Here is a 23,967-nt window from a genome sequence, read left to right as displayed (position 1 = left end):
AGAGTGCCTGAAATCTAGTGTCTTCTCCATAAAGTTTCCTGCATTTGTTGGCAGGGTGAATGAAAAGAAAAAAGATATAAATATTCCTGGAAGATTAAAATAATGGAAAATATCCAAAGTCATAGACTGATTCCATGCACAAAGCAGAAGCTTGACTCAACATAAAGGAGGTACAATAAAGCAAAGACGTAAAAATCTTCATAGAAGCATGTCTTACTCCATTTGCATTGCTATAAAGAAGTACCTGAGGCGGGGTAATTTATAAAGAAAAGAGGTTTATTTGGCTCATGCTTCTTCAAGCTGTGCAAGCACGGTGCCAGCATCTGTTTGGCTTCTGGTGAGGGTTCAGGAAGCTTAGTGGTAGATGAAGGGGGAGCAGGCATGTCACATGGCAAGAGTGGGAGCAAGAGAGAAGCCAGGCTCTTTTAAAGCACCGGTTATTGTGTGAACTAACAGAGTAAAAACTCGCTCATTACCATGAGGAGGGCATCAAGCCATTCATGAGGAATCCACCCCCCCCAGACCCAAACACCTCCCACTAGCCCCACCTCCGACACTGGCGATCACATTTCAACATGAGATTTGGAGGGGACGCATAACCAAATCATTTCAAAGGAAAAAAACTGGAAAGCTTTGTTAAATAGAAATCCTCCTTGTGTTACATGGTTAGTTTGTGTCAGACGGAAATCACAGAAATGTAGTAGGAAAGTCTACCCTCCACCACCCCCCTGCTATTCTTTTGAGTTTCAAAGAAGGAAGACAAGACACGAACGTAATCCTCACCTGCAGTTCATGCTAAGCGAGGAGCCTCCCTAAATCCTTATGTACCATGACTTTTTTTTGAGACAGAGCCTCACTCTGTCACCAGGCTGGAGTGCAGTGGCATGATCTCAGCTCACTGCAACCTCCACCTCCCAGGTTCAAGCAATTCTCCTGCCTCAGCCTTGTGAGTAGCTGGGACTATAGGCGTGTGCCACCATGCCAGCTAATTTTTGTATTTTTAGTAGAGACGGGGTTTCACCATGTTGGCCAGGATGGTCTCGATCTCTTGACCTCGTGATCCACCCACCCCAGCCTCCCCCCATGACTAGTGAATTAACCAAACGCATGTTATACAAGAAATACCCATAACTTGGCCCCAAAATGGGACTAGATACTCCTCCACCTTGTGCTATACCCAGGGCCTCACCTGCCCATCTCTTTCCTAAGTCTGCAGGTTCCTATGGTCTTAATTCTGCAGCCTCTCTGCAGAACCCCAAGCCGTAGTGCTGTAGCTCTGTCACTGCTAAGGGGGAACTGTGCTCATTTGCCATGATTAGAAGATCTTTGAAGGTCTTTGGCAGTTTTTATCAAGGCATAAAAAGCAATTATTGCAATTAATGCAATTTACCATGTGTTACTCTTCCAGAAAAGCTATTTCAGGGTAGGTCCGCCATCTGTCCCTTTCAGAGTGATAAGCCTTATCATTTAACACTGTCCAGAATCTCAGGGTTTGCATGTAAAACCTCAGGGAGTATCCTCAGATAAATCCACTCCAGCTTTCTCTGTTGGGCTCTTCCAGGTCTCAGGTTCATAGACAGTCTTAACCTCCAATAACAAAGGCTTTTGTGTCTGGGTAGGAAGAAGAAAGAATGTGGTCTCGAAATGGACATTCAGATATTCGTTTCTGCAGAGGGAGCCATCAACCGGCAGAGGGAGCTTACTTTTTGCCGTCACCAACCCTTCCCTTAACACAACACTGATGCTTGAAGATGTAGTCTACCAACATTGCTTCTGACAACCAGGAAATACAGAGGAAACACCATAACTGGCATATGTTGTTGCACGAGCCGAGGGGAATAGAAGAGTTTCTGCCAAAGAGATCCAAGCTAAACAGGAAGGAAAGGAGACAAAATCACGACTTCTAGTTTATATCGGGTGATTTTTCAAACATAATAATGGACATCTAAGATCAAAGTCTAACTATCAAAGATCAAGTTAAAATCCACCTGCTATTTTTATTCTTTTGGAAAAAAAAACCCACCAAATACTTGTTCCTTTTTAGATGGGTGACTTGGGAAATATGAAGTGGTATAACCCACTTTAAAAAGCGTAGTGCCAGCCAAATGGCTGGAAAACTCATACTTTGCTTCTCACCAATCTCCCTCATTCCTCTCTAAAAAATCTGGCTGCAGGGCTGCTAAGTGTATCGTGAAAAGAGAAACAGGGCAGGCTTTCCCTCGTGAAAATAAGATTCACAAAGGCACTGAGAAGCAAACCAGCTTTTCTCCTCGTTCACACATTTGGTAGAAGCTGCCATTTTCCAAGTTTGGCACCTTTTTCCTTTCCAATAACCAAGAAGATTTTATGTATAAAATATTTATATATCTATCAAGTACTGTCTATGCTTTTTAATGACTAAATGTTTTTATAATTCTTAAAATCCCAATGCTTTGGTTTGTACACTATCTTTTTTTTCTTTTTCTTTTTTTACTGTGAGCCCTGTAGACCTTGGGTTTATTAAAAGTTGTTGGAAAATAAATCAGGCTCTTCAGGATGATCTTTGGAACCCTCTGCACTTGTTTATCAGGAGACAGGCTGTTCCCTCCTTGCCTACCTTCCGATGAGCCCAAGGGACTGGGGCAATGGTATCTGTCTGAGGTGTAATGACAGCGTGTCCTTCTTCAGTGGAAAGGGCAGGGGTGGGACAGAGTTATTTTAATTGTTCCTGAAAACTTTCCATTTTCCTCCAATCGTGAGCCAATGCAGTGCTCTCATTTGCTATTTAAGCTTTTTTTTTTTTCCCCCCAAAAGATACTTCTGTACTAAGGGCTTTTATTTATGTGGTAAGGGAACTAGAGATGTCAGTTTCATTGTCAGTTTCTTAAAAAGACGGTTTTCTTCACAATCTTTGAACAGCCTGTCCACTGTAACATTTTATATTTGCTATCAGGCATTTGTTGACAAGATAGATATTTAAAAATTACTACTGGGGTTGGGTGCAGTGGCTCATGCCTATAATCCCAGCACTTTGTGAGGCCGAGGCGAGTGGATCACCTGAGGCCAGGAGTTCAAGACCAGCCTGGCCAATGTGGTGAAACCCCATCTCTACTTTACAAAAAAAAAAAAAAAAATTAGCCAAGTGTGGTGGCAGGCACCTGTAATGCCAGCTACTCAGGAGGCTGAGGTGGAAGAATCGCTTGAACCTGGGAGGTGGAGGTTGCAGTCACCTGAGATCACGCCACTGCACTCCAGCTTGAGGGACAGAGTGAGACACTGTCTTTTTTAAAAAAAAAAAAAAAAAAAAAAAAAGAAAAAAAAGAAAAAAAAAGATGTTGCATTTAAGTTATTTGAGTATTTGAAGCTTTCAAATTTTAAGTTATTGAATACTTGAAGTTTTCAAACAAGATTCAGTTTTGCATATCCGATGTGCAGATGAAATTTGCAAAGTAAAGTTAATAGATATGAAAATAACCAATGAAGAGATTATTGTTGTTCCAGCAATGCCCCGCCTCCCTGCTTTTGTTTTCTTCCCACTCTTATGCCATTTCAGACTGATGAGCTTCGAAGAACACAGGTGATAACTGAGATTCACATAAACAGAATACGAAAGCAAGGCACCCCATACGGTCACAGACAACTCAGCCATTCCTTCCGCAAGAGCAGCCACTGACTGGACCAGAGGCTTGTCGGGGGGCCCACAGACAGCCCAGAGCCCCTGGGCACAACCCACAGAGTCCCACAAAGTGCCCTAGACAGCCTGGCCATAAACCTGTCCAATGACCTGACATGGCCTCATACAAAGGACTCTTCCCAAAGTCGCTGTGGTAATGAACTAAACAAAGGAGATGAATTCTCTCTGGAATCAAGGAATACATAAAGGCAGGGTCAGTTAGGACCGACAGGAGAACTGAGAATCAGGGAAACAAGCAGCCGTACTTAGGAGAGAACATACAGACCAGATGATAAAGCCAGCAGAAAGTCTATCTTTGAACACGCCTCACTTCCGAATGGTTTTTGCTCTAGCCCATGTGTGTTTTTATGCTCTACGCCACTTTGCTTAAGTTGCTCAAGGGAGGCTGTGTTCCTTCTTTCCAAATAATCCTAGCATCACAGGTGAGATCCACTGTAAATAACTCAGTTTACTCCCTGCAACAGAGAGTGTTATTCTTAAATATCTCATAAACGTGCTTTTAAACCTGTTGTATTAGTCCGTTTTCACACTGCTATCAACATACTACCCGAGGCTGGGTAATTTACAAAGGAAAGAGGTTGAATTTACTCACAGTTCCACATGGCTGGGGAGGCCTCGGGAAGCTTACAAGCATGACGGACTAGGAAGCAGACACCTTCTTCACAAGGTAGCAGGAGAAAAAAGAAACCCAGGCAAACTGCCATTTATAAAACCATCAGATCTCGTGAGAACTCCTTCACTATAACAAGAACAGCATGGGTGAAACTGCCCGCATGCTCCAATCACCTCAACACCTGGGGATTACAATTGGCGATGAGATTTGGGTGGGGATACAAAGCCAAACCGTATCACCTGTGTAGAATAAAGATAACCACTATTCATTTTCACTTACTACTCTGTAGACTCAACTTCTGGCAATAGGGTATATTTTTTGCTATACAAACGCTATACACAAGATTAAACAGTTCTCTAGAGAATACAGTTACCTGGTGCCTACCCACCTAGAGAACTAGGTGCCCCTAGAGACTTCTCTAGTGAGAATGGTAAGAAAAAATATATTTATTTGCTTGCAGCTGTTTCTTTTTACTCCAAAAATAAACTTGGAGGCCAGGTGCAGTGGCTAATGCCTGTAATTCCAGCACTTTGGGAAGCTGGGTGGTAGGATCTCTTGAGGCCAGGAGTTTGAGACCATCCTAGGAAACCTACTTCTACTCTACTCAACCTCATCCCTACTAAAACTTCTTTGTAAAAAATTAGCTGGGCATGGTGGCACATACCTGTCATCCCATTACTCAGTAGGCTGAGGCAGGGGGAACACTTGAGCCCAGACGGCCAGGGCTGCAGTGAGCTGTGATTGCACCACTGCACTCCAGCCTGGGTGACACAGTGAGGCCCTGTCTTGAACTCCTGACCTCAAGCAATCCTCCCACCTCAGACTCCCAAAATGCTGGGATTACAGGTGTGAGCCAGCACTCCAGGCCCTCAGCAGGTTTGCCTACACGTCTTCACAGCTGTTATGAGTTTACTAGGGCTGCCATAACAAAGCACCACAGACTGGGGGGCTTAAACACCAAAAATGGATTGTCTCATGGTTCTGGAGGTTGAACCCCATAATTCAAGGTGTTTTCTTGACCAGCAGGGCTGGTTTCTTCCAAGGGCAGTGACGGAAAGACCTGTTTGGGGCCTCTCTGCAGGGCTTGTGCATGTCCATCTTCGGGTTTATTCGGTGTCTTCTCTGTATATGCCTGTGTTCCTATTTCTCCCTTTTATAAAGACACGGGTCATATCGGATTACAGCCCACCCCACTCCAGTGGGACCTCATCTTAATTACATCTCCAGTGACCCGATTATCCAAATAACTTCACATATTCTGAGATACTGCGGGTTAGGACTTCAGTATAGTAATTTTTTTTTTTGGTAGGGGGTGGGGAATATAATCCAGCCCGTAACAACAGCTTTTGTGAACCTGGGTCTTCCAAAATTCTACATCAGACCAAGTTAGTCCCATCCTCCACCTACACTAAGCACTAAGATCCCTTCAATGAAAGAGTGAACCCTAATGTAAATTATAGAGTTTATAATAATGTGTCAGTATTGATTCCCCAATTGTAATAAATGTGCCCACTAATGCAAAGATTAACATCTTTAATAATAGGGGAAACTGAGGCAGAAGAAGGGGAGAAGATACCTGGGAACTCTGTACTCTCTGCTCTATTTTTTCTGGAAACCTCAAACCGCTCTTAACAATAGTCTATTAATTTTTTTTGGTTTTTTTTTTTTTTTTTTTTTGAGACAGAGACTCCCTGTGTCACCCAGGCTGGAGCGTAGTGGCGTGATCTCGGCTCACTGCAGCCTCTGCCTCTCAGGTTCAAGTGATTCTCCTGCCTCAGCCTCCTGAGAAGCTGGGATTACAGGTGCACAACACCAAGTCTGGCTAATTTTTGTAGTTTTAATAGAGATCGGGTTTCACCATGTTGGCCAGGCTGGTCTGGAACTCCTGACCTCAGGCAATCCACCAGCCTCAGCCTCCCCAAGTGCTGGGGTTAGAGACATGAACCACCGTGCCCAGCCCATTTTTTTTTAAAGGAAAAATCCTATGTAAACAGGAAAAAAAGAGCCCTTTGACTGGCTACAATGACCAGAGCCTCCAGGGACCTTGGGGTGTTGCTCCCTTCCTTCTGTGACCCCTCCTGTTCGCTTCGCTCTGTGCCAATCATAGGTACCTTCCTTCTGCTTCTAGAGCCGGCCAGTCCTGTTAAAAATCAAGGGCCTTACATGAAGTTGTTCCCCCATCCTGGAATCTTTTTCTCTCCCCAGATTCTCCAGGTCCCGGTTTACCTGTCAGTCCTCCCAGAGGACAATGCCCCAGCTCTCATTTTCCTCACTGAATTTATCATTGCTAGGTTTGATTCCCTCATCTATTACCTGTTTCTTCCTTTTCTGTCTCTGATTCTTGCTCTCATTGGGCCCACTCTGTCTCCACCAACACCTCCTGGTCTAAGCCACCATCTGACTTGATCCACAGCGACTGCCTTCTCACTGGTTATCAATAAGAAACTAATGAAGACAGGTGGAGGTCCTTGAAGAGGTGTCCGACAATTTTGTTCTTTCACTGCAATCTGAATTTAATGCACAAGGATTTGTTTCCTCCCTGTTTTCTCCTTGAACAGTGTTGCTGCAAACAGAAACAAACACACACACACACACACACACACACACACACACACACACACACACACACACACACACACTTTGAACACCTTTCTTCCCAGAAAGATCTTTGTTTAGAATTTCTGATTGAGCATCTTGGAACTGTTAGGGTAACCACCTGAGTTGATCTCAGCTAGTACAGTTGAGAAAGGTGATCCTGAGAACAGCAAGAATTTATGAGGCAATTTAGAAAGAGATGGATTTAAAAACATTGAGTGTTCCTGGTAGATTTGGGAGCACAGGTGTACTATCTTTGATTTGGAAAGAATTGCAAAGAAATGCTGTCCAACACTGAACATGAGCTGATGTGTGGGAGCAGCTCCTACATTACTGTGGAGCAAATGGGCTTTAATACGTAATTGGAGAGGTAGAGGAGGAGGGCAGGGTTTTTATGCTTTGTTTTCTGAAGGAAATCACCCCTATGTCTCCAAATATGATCACAGGGATGAGTGAGTTAATGGTTTTATTTTGGTTTTTGTTTGATGTTTGTTTTGTTTGGGGTTTTGTTGTTGTTTTTTCAAACAGCAGAAACAAACTCAAACCAGTTTAAGCAAAGAAGTGGGGGTTGACGGCAGGGACTCAGGAGCATCGAGTGGAAAAAAAGAGCAGAGATGGACATTGGCTCCAGGAAGCTTCCAAGCCCACTCCCCTCTGCCCGACTGCCTAGTCTTCTTTCTCTGTGAACTGCCTTCATTGCTCTGTTCCACAAGGTAGGCATCTGCTGCCCCTCTTCCATTGCCTAAATATAAAAATATAAGTCTTACAGCCAGAAGAGGATGCCGTGAGTCTCTTGGTCTCAGTCCAAGTTCCTGGAAGAAGTAATCTGCACGGTACAGTGTCCATCTGTGGTCCAGTCTACTATAGCCAAGATGAGGGGTGTGCAGAGACTCATGGTACAAACACTCCTACTTTCCCTCCGTGCTTTGCACGCTGTGGAGGAGAAATGAAGAGACAGGGAAGTGAGATAATCCTCAGAGAAGGGAGCTGCTGGAAGCTCAATTAATATTCCCCAAGGGCCCCACAGAATGGGTATATGTGTCATTCATTCATTAAAAATGTATTGAACCCCTACTACAAGTGGGCAGAATTTCAGGCCTTAGGGACAACTCTCCCCTTTAGAAGCTGGGATGCTAGCTGGGAATCAAAATATTGCATGCATGAGATTTTCAGGAAACATGTAAATAGGACCTTATTTAGGAAAATATTCACTGAGTGTCTGCCATTGGCAAGATACTGCAGGGTGTTAGGGAGCAAGAGTACTAAGAACTAGCACCCTTCCTCCTTGCCCAAGTTCTACGCCAATTGAGAAATGACATAAAGCCAATAGAGACCAAAGCACTACATCTATGGCCAACAAAGGCTAGGTTGGATGTTGTAGTTTATAGAGGCAGGCGATGAGCTTCCTTTTCTAAACCCCAGAATGAGGCAGGGATGGGCAGAGCTGGCCACAAAGAATGGTCTTCGAAAACCCATTCACTGAGCACCTTCTGCCTGCCAGGCATTGCTCTAGATAAGGAGACACTGCAGTGAACAAAACTATGTTACTGCCCTTCTGAACTTAATTTCTAGTGAGGGATTATAGACCCCCCTTCAAAAAAAAAAAAGTTAGATAGTGGTATATACAGCTGTGTTACTTTGCTCAGGCTGCCATAGCAAAGTAACATGGACTGGGTAACTTGAACAACAGAAATGAATTTTCTCAGCTGGGCGCAGTGGCTCATGCCTGTAACCCCAGCACTTTCGGAGGCCAAAGTGGGCGGATCCCTTGAGGTCAGAAGTTGGAGACCAACCTGGGCAACACGGCAAAACCCCATCTCTACTAAAAATACAAAAATTCGCTGGGCATGGTGGCATGAGCCAGTAATCCCAGCTACTGGGGAGGCTGAGGCACAAGAATTACCTGAACCTGGGAGTCGGAGGTTGCAGTGAGCCAAGATTGCGCCACTGCACTCTAGCCTGGGCGACAGAGTGAGACTCTGTCTCAAAAAAAAAAAAAAAAAAAAAAAAAAAAGAAAGAAAGAAAGAAAGAAAAAAAGAAATTAATTTTCTCTCAGCTCTGGAGGCTGGAAGTTGGAGATCAAGGTGCCGGCAGGGTTGGGTTCTTCTGAGAGTCACGAGGGAAGGTCTGTTCCAGGGCTCTCTTCCTGGTGTGTAGATAGTCTTTTCATTGCGTCTTCACATGGCCTCTCCTCTGTGCACATGCATGTGCGCTAATGGCCTCTTTCTTATAAGGACACCAGCCATACCAGATCAGGGCCCACAAGAATGACCTCATTTTAATTTAAAGATCACCTCTCTAAAGACCCTATGGTCAACAAAGTCTAGGTTGGAGAATGTAGATTATAGCTGCAGGCAGATGGGCTTCCTTTACTAAACCCTAGAAGGAGACAGGGATGGGCAGCGCTGGGCACATAGAATGGTGTGCCAAATACAGTCTAAAGACCCTATCTCTTTACTTCCAAGATTGGGCTATAGAAAAATAATAATAACTAAAATAAAGAATAAAAATAAATAAGAAAAGACCCTCTCACCACCTCACCTCCCTTCTGGAGGCTGTGAGTCTGGGATTGAGGTGTCTGCAGGTTGCTTTCTTGTAAAGTCCCTGTCCCTGGCTTGCAGACGGCCACCTTCTCCCTGTGTCTTCACACGGTTTTCCCTCTGTGCGTGTCTGGGTCCTAATCTCTTCTTCTTAGGAGGGTACCTGTATGACCGTATTTGACCCTAATTACCTCTCTAAAGACCCCTTCTCCAAATACGATCACATCCTGAGCTAACTAGAGGTTGGGACCTCAACATACAAATTTGCGGTGAGGAGGTACAATTCAGCCCATACATCATAAAGAAAAAGAAAGCAGTGTTACAGGATTTTGGCTGATGGAGCACTATTTCACACAGAATGACCAGGGAAGACATTTCTGAGAAAGTAACATTTGAATAAAAGCTTTCTTTTTAGTCAAGTGCAGTGGCTCACGTCTGTAATCCCCACACTTTGAGAGGCCAAGGTGGGAGGATTGCTTGAGACCAGGAGTTCGAGACCAGCCTGGGCAACATAGCAAGACCCTGTCTCTACAAACAATAATAAATGAATGAATGAATGAAAAGTTTTCTTGTGATGAATAAGTGCCTTGAGACCTGGAGCTCTTGGAGGCATTCTAGATGAGTAGCATAAACAAGAACCTGAGCCTTGACACGTGTGAGAAATGTCGTGTAAAGTATGAAAATAGATCTGGGGGTCATAGAAGGTTTTGTTTTGTTTTGTTTTCAGTAGCAACAGAAATGAATGTCCTATGTAGGGTGATATCTAAAGTCATAGCAATAGAAATTACAGTCAGAAGTCAAAGACTAAATAAAGTCATATAGGTAGGTGATAAAGTACAATTAATGAGAAGTTAGGGATTTGGGATTCATCTTCAGACAACTGGGTTGAGAGAGTCCTTTGAAGTTTCAGGGAAATGGGAGGAATCATGTACATGGTCTCACGGGTAGAAGAATCTGAACTCGGTACATAGAATGAATGAGAATTGGGATAAACTAAAAGGCCAGGTGACTGTGCAGGAAGCTATTCTGAGGCCCCGTGTACGTGGTCATAAAGGGCTGCTTTAAATTGCAATTGTAGCAGGAGAAATACAAAATTGGAGATGATTTCAAAGGAAGAATGGACTGAGTCAAAACTGGCATTGAAATCTCTTAGTTACATGAACTAAGTCACACTCATTAAGCTCCCTGGAAATGGTAACCTAGAAAGGAGCTATGCCATATCTACGGCTCATCTGATGCCACAATTAAAATGCACGAGGCACAGCCACACTCAGATTGGAAAATGTCGAACAGGTCTCTGGTCTCAGGAGACTGCAAGTTCCGGGCCATGCTGTGACTGGAATTTTCATTGCTCCTTCTTCTCTCAGGTATATTCACACCTACACCACTTGTTAACGGCTAAATTGTGTCTCTCCCAAATGCACACATTGAAGCCCTAACCCCCAGTACCCGAAAATGTGACTGTGTTTGGAGACAGGGTCTTTAAAGAGGTAATTCAAGTAAAATGAGGTCATATGGGTACCTTCTAAGAAGAGATCAGGACACAGACATGCACAGATGGAAAACCACGTGAAGGAAGACACGGGGAGAAGATGGACATCTACAAGCCCGGGAGATGGGCCTTAGAATAAACCAAGCTGCTGACACCTCGGCCTCAGACTTACAGTCTCCAGAATAGCGAGAAAATTAATATCTGGAGTGAAGCCACCCAGCCTGTGATACTTTGTTAAGGCAGCCCAAACAAAAGAATACACCGTTCTGCTCAATGGCCACTTCTGAGCATGCCGGGGGCCTCCAGGAACCTTCCCTGATCCTCTTTTCCAGTGATTTGGCTCCCGGCCAATACACAGCCTCATTGCTTCCTCTTAAATCCATTTTCTCTTGTTCTGTCCTATAGTAGAGAAAATGAATTCATATCATCCTCATCATACTGCATCATCTAACACATAACCACTGGTCGCTTATGGTTATTTCTTTCTTTATTTTAGATGGAGTTTCGCTCTGGTTGCCCAGGCTGGAGTGCAGTAGCACGACCTTGGCTCATTGCAACCTCCACCTCTGAGGTTCTAGTGATTCTCCTGCCGCAGCCTCCCCAGTAGCTGGGATTATAGGAGTACGCCACCATGCCCGTCTAATTTTTGCATTTTTAATAGAGACGGGGTTTCACCATGTTGCCCAGACTGGTCTCAAACTCCTGACCTCAAGTGAGCCACCCGCCTTGGCCTCCCAAAGTGCTGGGACTACAGGCATGAACCACTGTGCCTGGCCCACTTATGGTTATTTAAATTCAACTTAATTAACATGAAATACAATATAAAATTCAGATTCTCTCTTGCAGTAGCTACATTTTAAGTGTTCAATAGCCACATGTGACCAGTGGGTAACTTATTGGACGGCATATATAGAACATTTCCCTTATCGTAGGAAGTTCTCTTGGACATGCTATAGGAGAAAGCTTAAATCCCCTCTTTTAGAGCCCCAACCTGGTTATATTTGTTAAGGTTCTTTCAGCTGTAAGCAACATAAACCTGCTCAAGGTAGATTTTTCTTCTTTTTTTAAGGTGGAATAGGAAGGTAGTGGTGGGCCTTATTGGGAGATATAAATACCCCACGAGATCAAAAGGACAGCTGGAAGAACCAAGGGCAGCTCTGATGACTTCGACAGGAGGCTCTTGTGGCCTTTCCTCTATGGAGCTGCCAGTGGTCTTCAGTTTCCATGTGTTTTTTTTTTTTTTTTTGAGAGAGTCTCACTCACTCCGCCACCCAGGATGGAGTGCAGTGGCACGATCTTGGCTCACTGCAACCTCCACCTCCTAGGCTCAAGCGATTTTCTTGCCTCAGCCTCCCTAGTAGCTGGGACTACAGGCGTCCGCCACCATGCCTGGCTAATTTTTGTGTTTTCAGTGGAGATGGGATTTTGCCATGTTGGCCAGGCTGGTCTAGAATTCCTGACCTCACAAGATCCACCCACCTCGGCCTCCCAAAGTGCTGGAATTATAGGCGTGAGCCACTGCACCTGGCTAAGTTTCTATGTCTTTTTGTTCCAAGTCTCAAAAATCAGGAAAGAGAATCTGATCGGCCCACGTCGGGACAAGGGTTCACTTGGTCAAATGTGGCTGGTGAAAATGTGGCAACTAGGTCTTCAAGGACAGAGGACAACATGGTTACCGGTCGCCCATCCCAGAGTCTTCCCAATGAACCTGGAGAACAAGGAGTCACTCTGAGTGGGGCCACGACCTCCACAAGGATCCAGGGTACTAGATGAAGGTGTCCCTTTAGTGGCTGATCTAGACCCTTCATTGTACCATAAGAACTGCAAATGCTTTGATCTTAGCTTTATACAAACATGCTATTTCTTTTTACTCATTTGGAAAAAACACTTATTGTGGCCTTGCTTGGTGCACAGGTGCTGGTATAGATGTTCTGGGACATATAAAAGGGAAGAAGATATGTTTTGTTGCAAATATATCCAACCCCTGAATACAGATTTTTTTCTATCCAAAACTGAGTAATTTGAGAACTGAAAGGAGGCTGGCTTCTTTGCTGATTCTTTCTTTAACAGACTTAAGAAATATTTTTATGATTTTGCTGCTTCATCATTATGAAAAATGAAATAAAACTAACAGCCCTCGAACCTGAGGCCCTCCCTTCAAAGAATCCCATTTACTTGAACAAGGTCTTATTGCCAGAATCAGCGATGGCATTTATGTTATCCTCCCATAGCCCCAAATTTTCTGTTACTGAGAAAAATCCTATCATTTTTCACTTTCATGAATAGTTCATCCAAAAAGATTTTTCCAACTCCAATCGTGTACATTTTATTTAAGTCCATGAACATATCCTCAATCATCCCACTATCTCGGACTCTAGGATCGCAGCAAAATTCCTCCCAAAGACTCCAAGTCCCCTTAAAACAGGCTATCTACCACAAAGAGGCCAGTTCATTTCAGAGAACTCAGTATAAACTTTCTCCTACTTTAAATTTTAAAAGATTACAAATGTGAGGCCAGGCATGGTGGCTTACGCCTGTAATCCCAGCCCTTTGGGAGGCTGAAGTGGGTGGATCACGAGATCAGGAGATCGAGATCATCCTGGCCCACATGGTGAAACCCCGTCTCTACTAAAAAATACAAAAATCAGCTGGGTGTGGTGGCAGCGCCTGTATTCCAGGGTACTCAGGAGGCTAAGGCAGGAGAATCACTTGAACTGGGGAGGTGGAGGTTGCAGTGAGCCAAGATTGTGCCACTGCACTCTGGCCTTGAGACAGAGCAAGACTCTGTCAAAAAAAAAAAATTACACATGTGAATAATTAAAATGATTGCATTTGTGGTTAAAAAATTAAATTACGAATGATTCCAAAATTAATAATTAGGAAACAAAGGGAGGAGTATATAAAGAGGATGATAGCCAAAATGAATCTCCTGGTTAACAAAACAGTGGAGATTTTAATTTGGAGTTGCCCACTCCCAGCCCTCCACTCAGAGCACACATCCATCAAGTTTCTGATGAGTAAAAACGACCATGGTTTCTCATGCCACCAGGGCGCTCATTAAAGATGACAGTAGATTTTGAGTTGGTGCAAGAAACTGGCACACAATAGCATGGCAGACTTCCACATTTCCTCTCATGCCTCCCTTCTGGTTATTTTCTTTATTTATTTCTCTCTTTCTTCTTTCTTTCCTTCTTTTTTTTTTTTTCTTTTTTGAGATGGAGGCTCCTGCTGCCATCCAGGCTGGAGTGCAGTGGTGCAATCTCAGCTCACTGCAACCTCTGCCTCCTGGCTTCAAGTGATTCTCCTGCCTCAGCCTCCTGAGTAGCTGGTACTACAGGCACATGTCACCATGCCTGGCTAATTTGTATTTTTAGTAGAGATGGGATTTCACCATGTTGGCCAGGTTGGTCTCGAACTCCTGAGCTCAAGAGATCTGCCCATCTTGGCCTCCCAAAGCACTGGGATTACAGGCGTGTGCCACCATGCCTGGCTAATTTTTTGTATTTTTAGTAGAGATGGGGTTTTGCCATGTTGGCCAGGCTGGTCTCGAACTCTTGGTCTCAGGTGATCCACCCACCTCGGCCTCCCAAAGTACTGGGATTACAGGCGTGAGCCACCGCACCTGGCCTCCCTACTCATTATTTTTAATTGCACTGAAAAATAGTGTAACTGTTGTTTCAAAGAGCTTCCAATTTTTCGATCTTTCCATGACCATGACGGGACTCAAACAATGAACTTGAATATGCTGCCATGTTTGAAACTTGAGTTATTCTGAGAAAGCTTGTCTATAAAAGCCCTCAAATAAAGCAGCCAAATTATTTTTCTCTCTCATTTAGATTCTCCTTTACTAATGTAAAGTACCCATATTTATTCTTGCATTTCTTTTTTTTTGAGACGGAACTTGTCTGTCACCCAGGATGGAGTACAGTGGCACAATCGTAGCTCATTGCAGCCTCAACCTCCCAAACTCACGCAATCCTCCCACGTCAGCCTCCCAAGTAGTTGGGACTACAGTCACATGCCACTATGCCTGGTTAATTAAAAAAAAAAAAAAATTTCTGTATAGACAGAGTCTCATTGTGTTATCCAGGCTGGTCTTGAACTCCTGGACTCACACTATCCTCTTGCCTCGATCTCCCAAAGTGCTGGGATTACAGGTATAAGCCACTATGCCTGGCACATTCCTGCATTTTTTTCTCCCTAGCTCCATTCTCTCTTGTGTTATGTAAAAGTATTTACTTCCCCTGTTTGGACACCTAGTTTATTATTTTGTTAGAGCAGTTTGCCTGTTCTCTTTTAATGACGGAAGAGTGTTACCTTTTGAGCAGTTTTTGGTCCTGGGTGTTAATGCAACCATCACAGGGATGGCAGTACCTTCCACCGAACCCATTTCCAGTTCATTTGCATTGCACAATACACATTTCCATATTTGTGTCTAGATCTAAGAGGAGCTGAAGATCATTAAAATTCTTACTATACTGAATGCTCAAAAATCTTCAGAAGATGGCCGGGCGCGGTGGCTCACGCCTGTAATCCCAGCACAGGGAGGCTGAGGTGGGCGGATCATGAGGTCAGAAGATCGAGACCATCCTGGCTAACATGGTGAAACCCTGTCTCTACTAAAAAAGACAAAAAATTAGCCAGCTACTCGGCAGGCTGAAGCAGGAGAATGGTGTGAACCTGGGAGACAGACCTTGCAGTGAGCCGAGATCGCGCCACTGCACTCCAGCCTGGGCGACACAGCCAGACTCCGTCTCAAAAAAAAAAAAAAAAAAAAGAAAAAGAAAAAACTTCAGAAAAGTCATTGGCTGTCTCAAGAATACCGTGATGCCTTTTCCTTGCATATACTTGTCTGTATTTTGGAGATTTTGAGTAATTATGCAATGACTTACTATAGGGCAAATTAAGGAGTTACTGGGGTTGAAATAAATATTCTAAGTTACAAATTAAATGTGAGGGGGAAATGGCTTTTATATTTGCAGTAAGTAGATCAGTGATTGCAAATTCAAAGAGGGTGCATATAATTGTTAGTTTTTTATTAGAGTAGTTCCCAGCGGTTATGAATATCATTATCAAATAGTGTTGACAATCATTTTCTGTTTTCAAAATTGAAGATTTCAGTGTGATTTTGTTAACTTCCTATTTGCTCAAGGTTGTGTTTTTATAATACAAGTAGTAACATTTTTATATCTAGAGTAATTCATGGGTCAAAATATTGTAGGCATGACTTGGGAACAAATCTGCCAAATTGTTTAATTTTTTTTTTTTTCTGTAGCTAGTCACACACATTTGACTGATCTTTTCAAATTACTTACTGAAAAGAAACAGAAATGTGGAATGTATTTGCATTCGTTCTAGCTGAGTTTCATCACTCCAGTGATAGCATTTACTGCACTTTTGCTTTTGATTTGAAAACGAGTTGTCACTCCTTCTGGTGGAGACTTCCGTCTCTGCTCTTCAATCTATCCCATCCATTCTGTTCTTGCTAATTGTGCATTTTCTTGGGGTAGTAATTGCCTGTTATTCAACATGTCAGCTTTCTTTGAATGAATTTCAAGGTGTTCTAGGAAATGGTGAACTGGGTAAGACTTGAACTGCTTTAGTTCCTCATTGAGAAGCATTTCTTTATTTTCTATAAAGCCACCTTTAATTAGTATCCATGATATTATTTTATATCCCTCACTTGATAAGTTCTTCCCAGAATTTTGTGATAGGAAAAAAATCTCCCGTCTCATGAAAAACTGGAATGTTTATTTTAAAAAATCATAAGATAAGGGTAACTTGTAGTGTTTCCCTTTTTGCCTTGGCTATTGGGAAACTCAGACAGTATTTTTATTTCCTATATAGCATAGCACATATTGCTATGACATAGCACTTCTGGTACAATTCTTTCTTTTCCATGGCCATTCTTTCCGTCACATAACTATAGGTCTCTTATTTTTATTAAAAAAAAAAACAACCTATTTTATATGTCTAGGATATAGACAAAATACTTGTCCACAAACCTTAAAGAGACGAGGTGAAGAACCTCGTAGAATATCCACTGAGGTACATAATTCAGGTGGTTCATATGGCTACCATCTTGGGCAGAAATCTGTGAGAAAGTCATGTTCTCTTCCAGTGACCACAGTGCAATTTCTGCTTTCACCACACACGGTGTGAGGCATTTTGAAAATACAATAGTTAAACAAATCTAATCGTATATTGAAACTACTAGAACCAGTTCCGAATATCAGCGGATCTGCAAGCATCCCTTCCCATCACACACAAGGTGTGACATCCAAGGCCCTAATACATTCTAAACTTCAACTCTTGTGCAGGTTATCTCTCTGTTCTTATCTTTACTTCTTTTGTAAAGAATTGACACTAAGCTGGTTCTTAATCTAACCATTCTGGCAGAGTTGAAAGAGTGTCCAGTCCTTTAGGGAAGGTGGGTCATAGAAATGTCTAATTTTCAGTCCAGGATTGTTCACTACATCTACATTTGTTAAATGTATAGAATAGTCGGCAAGCTGGGCTGCTCATTCCCCATTCAGCCATTCAAATAAACGAACATGTTTTTAGCCCTAGTGAATGTGTCCTTAGTGCCCGGGTGTGGGAGAGAGGGCGGGGTTGGAGACTAGAGAATAAGAAACTTTGTATTTCTCTCAATAACAGGAAAAAGGAAGAGGTTGTATGGCAAAAGGAGAATGAGGTAAGTGTTTCAGGAGGAGGCATTCAATGTGCTTGGGAGCACAGGGAAGAAAGATCCAGTGGTTGGCAGTTCGGGGCTAAGGGTGGAGAGATAGGGGAAGGAGGTGACTTTGCAACAGGGTCTTGAAAGAAGGTTAAGATCAGGAGGAGTGAGAGTGGGGCGTGGTAGGAGTGAGAGTGGGGCGTGGTAACTGACGTCTGTAATTGTAGCACTTTGGGAGGTGGAGGCGGGAGGATCACTTGAGGCCAGGAGCTTGAGACCAGCTTGGGTAACAGTGAAACCTCATCCCTTAAAAAAAAAAAAAAAAAAAATTGCCTGGTGAAGAGGCAAGTACCTGTGGTTCCAGCTACTTGGGAGGCTGAGATGGGAGGATTGCCTGAACCTGGATGCTGGAGGCCGCAGTGAGCCATGATCATGCCACTGCATTCCAGCCTAGACTGCAAAATGAGACACTGTCTAAAAAATAAAAATAAGAGAGAGAGAGAGAGAGAGAGAGAGAGAGGAGGTGGGTTGAAAGAGTCAAGGGGGAAGGCAAAATGAGAAATGACAAGGCCATTTAAGGTGCGAATACCCGGTAACTGAACAATGGAGTAGAAGAGAAGGCCAGTTATGAAAATGAAACCTGGGAATTTAGAGAAGTTTTGCACCCATGGTGCGGGGCCTGGCACCACGGAGTCAGACTTTCTGACAACGTGGACCACAAGGAAGGATATCATTGTTTCTGAGCTGAGTGGGCACAGGCTGTGAGCAATTGATAAAGGAAGATGACCACTGACACCTGTGTGAGACAGTCAGAAAGGCTGGAGGAAGGGAAATGGTCAGCAAAGTCCACTTCTCTTCTTCCATGCTTTAAATAAAATGGAATTAAATGTTACACATTAATGAGAAGACAATAGACTGGATATACCCAGAGAATTCATTCTAACCAGTGCAGTCAAACATTAGATTAAAGCATTGGATTAGGGCCGTCTGGCTCTTTCAGAATTTCTGAAGGAAAGCTTGATTGTGTAGTTTAGACTCAGTGCATGATTTTTTTAAAAAGTGTTTTATTTTTGGGACAGAGAGGGTCTCAATTTGTTGCGCAGGCTCGAGTGCAGTGACACCATCACAGCACCAGGCCTGGCTAATTGTTTATTTTATTTTTCATAGAGATGAAGTCTCCCTATGTTGCCCAGGCTGATCTTGAACTCCTGGACTCAAGTGACCCTCCCACCTTGGCCTCGAAAAGTGCCGGGATTACAAGCATGAGCCACCGTGCTTGGCCCAGTGCGTGATTTTTGTTGAGGACACTTCTCCTAAAATCCCTTTTAATTCGCTCTGATTTTTTTTTCTCTTTTCTGTTCAAGAACTTTTACAAAAACTGCCACTGAGGTTGAATGCCACCCTCATTCCGGGGGAACATGGGCAGAGGGCCAGTCGGTTGTCTGTGTCATTACAGAACAATGTTCCTATGTACTGGGGCTTTGGACAAAAAGAAACCATCATGGGTACTCAATATCTGACCCTCATTATGTAGCCACTGAGACCCTCTGCTCACCTACAAAAACAAATTCTTAACAGTAAATGTAAAAGAAATAATATACATATGCATAATGGAAGGCATACACACAAATGTAAATACATAATGGATAATGGATATCCTATTGGATAATAAACATGTTCAGTTAATCCCCTAATGTAATTGATCGTTTTAACTTTTTTTCACAAAGGTGCCCACTGATAACAAAACAAACACCAACCAACCAACCAAACAAACAAACCTTACCTCTGTCCTTGTCCCTGCAAAGTTGCTGCTTACTGGAATGGTTCAAACACTGCAGCAGCAGGCTGCTAAAACTCCCAGGATCATTAGCATCTTAGACGCGGCTAGAATGGGGAGAAACATCTTAACTGCTGATATGTAATTAGACGGGCCTGTGTGAAAACATAGACACCTTTGTGGGTATTGGCAGGTGTAAGGATTTCTACTTGTACGTTGACTAATTCGGGAAAAACGAAAACTCCAAATTTCCATCTAAGTAGGACCAACTTTTATGAACTTTTTCCACTTTCCAGAGCCGGAGACTAAGTTACTGATTAATGAATTAAAGCATGAATTATTACAGCTACTTTCAATGGGAAACACTGAGGGATACAATTACTTATATGGAACATACAGCCACTTACGATAGGTTACTTTTGTCTTCTCTCTTCTCCTCCTGCAACTTATTACAAATCTAAAATACCTTCACAATTTACTCTCAGGATTATGGTTTCAAATTATATCTATTTTTACATGTTATAGAACTACCCCCAAGAGACTGCCTGCATTAGGGAAAAGCTGATATGTCTATTTGCACATAAGTACCCAAGGGGCACGGTATTTGTTTACAGGATGTGCTGCTCCTCGTTGAAGGTGACTTGCTCTGAAGCTACATTGACATAGGAATGGAGCTGAATACACTTTCTCTTGATGTTCATGTCTCCTCCGGCCTTATTACTTCAAGAGCCAGATTCAGATTCTAGAAATATCAGTCACTCTTGGCACGTCCTGGCTCTGCTGGGGGTTCTCTGCAAACTCTGATTTCAAAATGCATGATGCTTTAGGTTTTTTGAACAAAACAAAACAGTACAATAAGACAACTACGATTCTTATCACTGCCTGCCCGGATGACAGCTTCTCACCTGACTTCCTATGATGTATCTTTTGTTTGAAAGTTCCCTGTAATCTAATGGCAGCTGCTTTTAGTTCTTTGAATTCACTTATTTTCCTTGTATGATGAGTTATCATGGCCATAGCTTAGGAGGACATGCTAAGCTCTCAGTCTCATTCTTGGTAACTTTTCCTTTAATTCTACATCAAGTAAGTTCATACGGATTGAACATTCTACCCATGGCAGGTATAAAGTGTCACATCCATACTTGAGATTTCATCCTTCTCTTGACTGATAGAAGTATGGACCAATATGAAGCCATACATTGTACACTGAGTCTTATGTAATGTGCTGGTAACCATCTCCATTTGGCGGTTCAATAATTTTTGACAATACACCTGCCAAGCTAGCTTTCCAAATTGCCTTCTATGGAAAGTTTCGTGTTGAAAATTCCCTACAGTTGTGACTATGACTTAGGTGTCTTTCAGAGGGACTGCTCCTCTAGTTCATGTACAAAGCAGGGCCGGGCACAGTGGCTCACTCCTCTAATCCCAACACTTAGGGAGACCGAGGCAGGTGGATAATTTGAGGCCAGGAGTTCGAGACCAGGCTGGGCAACATTGCAAAACCCTGTCTCTACTTAAAAAAAAATTATATATATACACAAAAATTAGCTGGTACGGGGGGTGCATGCCTGTAATCCCAGCTATTCAGGAGACTGAGGCATGAGAATCCCTCGAACCTGGGAGGCAGAGGTTGCAGTGAGCCGAGATTGTGCCACTGCACTCCATCCTGAGGGATGGAGTGGGACCCTGTCTCAAAAAAATAAATAAATAAATAAATAAAACAAACCCAAAAAAACAACAAACAACAAAACAAAGGTATGTTTGCTTCTTTGAGAATTGTTATCCACAGAAACAGTTCCTTAATAACGACCACAATAATTTTTAAATACACTTGCAACTTGTTGACTTGGGGAATTCCTAGAGGACCAAAAAACACACGTTAATACATCCAACTAGGTCTTACATCTGAAACCTTGGGCTATCAAAGTACAATGAATTCAAATGACCTTGATATAAAACTTTGTCTTCTTACTTTGGAGAAGGGTAATGTGATCCTTGTTTTGAGTTTTGTTTTGCTTGATATTACAGGAGAGTACACCTCGGCAACTCTCCTAGAGAACTTTCGTGTTCCCGTCTGTTTTATCCAAGTCTATCATACTTACTGTTCATTTTATGCCACTTGTCTTAAGTCAGTCCCTTTGGTTTCAGCTTCCTTTACTAAGCCTTGCATTCTTCCATTCAATTCATAGGCATACACTACTCAGTAGTCCTACAATATGCTAAGTTGACAGTTGGCAGTTATTGGGCTCTTATTATAAATTGGGTACCATTGTAATTATACGCATTAACTCACTTAATCTTCACAACAACCCTATAATTTAGGTATTAGTGTTATTTCCACTTTACAGGAAAGGAAATTGAGCCTCTGGGAGATTAAGTAACTTTCACAGCTCCTAAATGAGGAAGCTAGGATTCAAATTAAGACCCATCTGATTCCAAAGCCATCAGGACATACGGCTTCCCTACATAACTCCAGGCAGACCCTTTCTAGTTAGAAATGTACAATTCTTCAGTCAAAGGACTATATGTTCTGAAATGCAATTTGGAGACCACAAAATTAAAGATAAATAGTAGATCTAGTTCCAATTTTTTTTTTTTGTATTTTTTATGTCTGATTCTCTAGACAGTCCTTGGGTTTGTTAATTTGTTTTATTTTTTTTCCTGTTCTAAGAAATGCTATTTCTGCTTAAGTGCTGCTGGATTTGGAAATCATTTTCATGACTAAATATTTGTTTGCCTGGTAAGAGCCCAGCGTAGGGCTGTGCTGTCCGTAGATACTCAATAATGATTAATGGATGGCCGTGCACGTCTGTGTGGGAGTAGTGTGCTTAGGATCTGCTCAGCTTTCTGAAAGCAACAGAAATGATGTGGGAAAGATGAAAATCACAGGATTGTGATCCAACTACGATCACGGCTTTCTGGATTGGACTTCATCGTCCGGAGGGTCTGCAAGGCCCAGGTACAGGTGGAACTGGGAGTAGGGAGCCTGGTGTTTACTTGAGAGACGGTTGGGAGATGCTGCAGAAATGAGATTCCAGGGCACACTTCCAAGATTCTTATCAAATATGAGAGAAAACTTGGTTCTTTAATGAGGACTGAAGAAAATCAAATATTTTTTTAATTGACACGTTTTCTATTATTATATACATATAAAGATGATGAGTAATATGCCATATCAGATGGTTTATCCAAACTGTCGGAACAAGAGCTGAAGCGTGAGTAACTTTGCAGAGAACCTTCTGGGAAATTCAAGCAGTAGAAAGTGGCAAAAACCAGCCATAAGTTCGTTTACTACCAAGTCGTCCTTGAAAATCATGAGGGAACCAAAATGTTCCCCCAAAGTGCACAGTGAGACACTTCTAGAGGAGAGGAAGGAGACCAAGAATTTAAATCTGCTTCACTACAAAGTCAAATATCCATGTGTTGCCCAGGCTTGTGCAGTTAATAGAAAGTCTGGGGTCAGCCATGTGGCCTGGGAGGGAATGCTTTCGTCATGAATGATGACTGCTGAGTGCCTTTCTAAATCTTAGCAGAGCTTTAAAATGTGAGGGCACTCACTTGCAAAATCAAACTTGCTTTGGCGTCAGAGAAAGTAGAAGGAGGAAAGCCTCAGTTACTAGAACTAGTATGACCAGTCTCAGGCTGGGATGGGATGTATCCATATTGTGCAGAGGGGAGTGCAAGCAGCAAGCCCATTGAATGGTGCTGATCCTCCTGGAAGCTCATTTCGGTCTCATCATCTGCATGAACAAAGGGTCCATTTCAACTGTAATATTTTATGAGCATTGATGAACATTATATGAGCATTTGACTCTAATATATCTTAAGCATTAGTCAATGGGAAAACTCCACATAGCTTGAGGTTTTGATGAGAACTTCTCCATGAATCTCTGCCTTTAAAAAACTCCTTTTGTGTCACCTACAGAACTCTTCGTAGCAATAGAGAGGCCTTATGAAATTTGATAATTTGGTGCATCAGAGTTTTAATACCCTACCCGCCCCCCCTCCCCCCCGCCAGTGCTGGCAGCAAACCTCACCATTTTGTCCTCCAAAAGGAAGGTGACTTTTAAGAAGCAATCCAGAGGGTGTTAGGAAAGTAAATATTGTGGCCAGGAAGAACTTATTATGTGTTTGCTGCTTAAAAATTTGAAAATAAGGCAGCTCATGTGAATGAAACTATTATGGAAATATGTGTACAATTATGCCCAAGCAATAGGCGCACATTTATAAAACCACTACCCTAAAATAAAAGTTAAAGGCTTGAGAAGTGGGAAGGACTGCTTTCCAATTCCAGGAGCAGTGTGGCTCTGTCAGTAACCAGGAGGTGGAGACACCCACCCCACTGGGCCACACAGCACACCTCTTAGGGTTGATTCTCCCAGGCAAGGCTTGAAAGAGCTACTGACATTTCTCTTAAAAGAATCAATGAATCTTTGTTTCCTTCTGTCTGCTCATTTGACCTTATTTTGTTGTGAAACAGAGAAGAAGAAAAGAAAGAATTAAATTGGTGGGGGGGGACTGGAGTAGGCTGGGGGGCGGGGAGGTTGAGGCACAGGGAGGAAAGGAGAAGTCCATGCTGTGACACCCGCAGACTAGATCA

The 23,967-nt window shown here is 42.8% G+C and overlaps 1 protein-coding gene across 14 annotated transcripts in view; it reads right to left on the bottom strand.

Moving 5' to 3' along the window:
- Nucleotides 1-255: 255 nt before the first annotated feature.
- The window catches only part of PTER (phosphotriesterase related), a 110,793-nt gene continuing 87,081 nt past the window's right edge, over nt 256-23,967 (bottom strand). For 8 of the 14 annotated variants that reach the window (XR_013397939.1, XR_013397938.1, XR_013397942.1 and 5 more), the window contains 2 exons: nt 19,374-19,474; nt 6,611-7,814 (listed from right to left, as the gene is read on the bottom strand). The gene's annotated coding sequence lies outside the window, so the exon portion shown is untranslated. Of the gene's footprint in view, nt 1,869-6,610; nt 7,815-19,373; nt 19,475-22,423; nt 23,108-23,967 lie in introns of those variants that run through there. The other 6 variants (XR_001446996.3, XR_013397943.1, XR_013397948.1 and 3 more) reach the window with 2 other exon arrangements.

Source organism: Macaca mulatta, chromosome 9, assembly GCF_049350105.2.
Source record: "Macaca mulatta isolate MMU2019108-1 chromosome 9, T2T-MMU8v2.0, whole genome shotgun sequence".
NCBI classification, from domain to species: domain Eukaryota; kingdom Metazoa; phylum Chordata; class Mammalia; order Primates; family Cercopithecidae; genus Macaca; species Macaca mulatta.
This window is presented reverse-complemented; position numbering and strand designations above follow the sequence as displayed.